This window comes from Galeopterus variegatus, unplaced genomic scaffold (genome assembly GCF_000696425.1).
Source record: "Galeopterus variegatus unplaced genomic scaffold, G_variegatus-3.0.2 Scaffold9318, whole genome shotgun sequence".
Classification (NCBI taxonomy): Eukaryota; Metazoa; Chordata; class Mammalia; order Dermoptera; family Cynocephalidae; genus Galeopterus; species Galeopterus variegatus.
The window spans coordinates 71,849-74,588 of NW_007735429.1; the positions used below are offsets into that span (position 1 = coordinate 71,849).

The 2,740-nt window shown below is 37.9% G+C and overlaps 1 pseudogene; it reads right to left on the reverse strand.

Annotated features, from left to right (window-relative positions):
• Positions 1–1,848: 1,848 nt before the first annotated feature.
• LOC103609190 lies at positions 1,849–2,278 on the reverse strand (annotated as a pseudogene).
• Positions 2,279–2,740: the final 462 nt, after the last annotated feature.

Consider the following 2,740-nt stretch of genomic DNA (forward strand, 5'->3'; position numbering starts at 1 on the left):
AGTACAGGAAGCTTACTTTCCAAAAGTAATAATGTGTTCTTAATGACAAAAGCATATGAAAGGAAGTATTTATTTTTCTACACCTTTTCTAATAATAAGGTTAATTTATTACATTTCTGTCAAGCTATTATTTGAAAAATAATATCTCAGAAGTTTATCATTACATACCCATTCATCCTAAATATCTTCCCTTTCTCTGAAATCTTTGTAGCACATTTTTTGTCATTTTGTGGAACTTTTCACATTTACATATTTCATTAGATTTATACTAAAGTATTTCATTTTTTTCTGGCATATTATAAATGGTACTATGGTATTATTTTAAAAATTTCAATTTCCAATCATTCATTTCTACAATATAGAAATTCATTTGGTTTTTTCATATTGACCATATATCTTGTGACTTGCTAACCTCAATTATTAGTTATAGTATCTATTTTGTAGAATCTTTGGGATTTTGTAGACACTTTGGGATTTTGTACTCAGACAGTCTTTTATTCATGACTAGAAACAAATACTAGAAGAAAACATGGGGTGAACTACTTTACAACATGGGTATAAGGAAAGGTTTTCTAATTATGATTCAGAATCCAGATGCAATAAAAACAATTTTGATAAGTTTTGTTGCATGAGAAAAAAAACCCTTTTGTATGGAAATAATACCACAAACAAAGTAAAACTGCAACTGCCAAATTTGGAGAAAATATTTGCAACATATTTCATAGATAAAGTGCCAATATCTCTAACACATAAAGAATTCTTAAAAATTAAGGAGGAAAAGTTAAAAAAAAAAAAAGACACACACAAAAAAATGACCAAAAGACATGAATACAGCACATAGACATATACCTACACCAGATATAAAAATGGCCCTGAAAAATGAAAAGATATTCTATCTCACTCACACAAATGAATGCAAATTAAAACTCCACTGAGATACCATTTGCCACCCATAAGATTGAGGAAAATTAGATAGTATGATAACATTCTGACAAAAGGCTGTGAGGAAACAGCTGCTCCCAGATGTGGGTGAAAATGCAAACCGGTACAACAATTGCTACAACAATTGCGGAGGGAAATTTAACAGTATCTAACAAAATTGCATGGGAATTTACCTTTTGATCTAGCAGCTCCATTTCTGGGGATTTCTCCTGAAGAGACACCTCCAACAATATAAAAATACATGTTATGAGGGTATATAAGGCTCATTGCTGCTCAGGTAATGAGCATGCTGTTTCTTCCACCTAAAATACTTCATTCCCCCACCACATGCTTCACTTACCTGACTGCAATATTCATTGCAGTATTGTTTGTAATTACAACACTGAAAACTGCCTAAGTGCCTACTTCTGGAAATCTGTCCCACAGAAAAATAGTTTTAGGATGTAAGGACTTATGAAAAAGATTCAATGTAGTACTGTTTTTTTTTTTTTGTAGTGATAAAAACAAAACAAAACAAAACTAGAAACAAAGTGAATGCCCGTCAATATGGGTTTGGTTGTACAGTCAAACCATGATATATTATGCAGCTATTAAAAATATATAGTTAGATCAGTTAGAGTTGACTTGCAGGGATTTCCCTCATGTACTGTTAAGTGAGAACAAGGCACGGAAAAGTGCACGCAATGTAACTGTGGAGGAGGAAGCCTCATGTGTGTGATCTGAGCATCAGAGCAGTTCATATAAATAAGGAACTTGATCTGTGCTAAGATCAGGGGCTCCATGTAATAGAGACATCTGCTACTCATGAGAAGCAAAATTATTTACAGTGTGGAGACAAGGAAACCTCCTCCATGGGTCTTAATGTACGTATAGCATTTTAAAATGGCAGTTGTAGATAAGATTATTTTATTCCTGCATCATTTCAATTATTTCTTTCTTATAGTTGTTCTTGTCCCTACTTGGTGAGATTCGGCTTTTTGCTCAAGGATCATTTTGTGGTTTGTGTTCAGTTTTGGCCTCGTGAGGTCCATCTTGCTGGACGCTCGCCCTCAAGGACTGTTGTGCCGTTGGCTTTCTCCTGCGGCGCTTATTCAATGTGGGCGACACATTTCTTCCTGTCAGCTGGATTACCTTGCCAGTTTGCTGATCTGTGTAGTGTCCTTGCACAAACTGGACTCCATGATCCTTTTGGGCCGGCATGGACTGGACTTCATACTTTTGTCTCAGCAACTTGGAAAGAGGGGAAGGCAGTCTAACTATAATTGTGGGAAGGTGCATTGAATTGACTTTCATGGTTCTTTCTCTAGTTAGAAGTCACAGAGGGGTTAAACTTCATTTTAGCTGCTATTACTTCAGCAATAGCTTCAAGAAGAGGGGAAAATTGATATAGATGCTTTTATTTATCTTTGCCATGTTTTCTGTGATCCTCACCAGCTCAGAATGTGTCAAAGAAAGGGGCCAAATAACGAATTGAGTCTGAGGGTCAGCCCAGGCCGGGACAGTCCTATGTAGTCTCCTGGCTTCTTTTCATTTTCTTTTTTCTTTTTTTCTTTTCTGTCTTTTTTCGTGTCCGGCAACGGATCGCAACCCTCAGTGTTGCGCCCACACCAGACCAGGACCGGCAACGGGATCGCAACCCCCGGTGTTGCGCTCGCACCTCGCTCAGCCAGTGAGCGGGAACCGGTCTGTATGTGGGATCCGNCACCAGACCAGGACCGGCAACGGGATCGCAACCCCTGGTGTTGCGCTCGCACCTCGCTCAGCCAGTGAGCGGGAACCGGTCTGTATGTGGGATCCG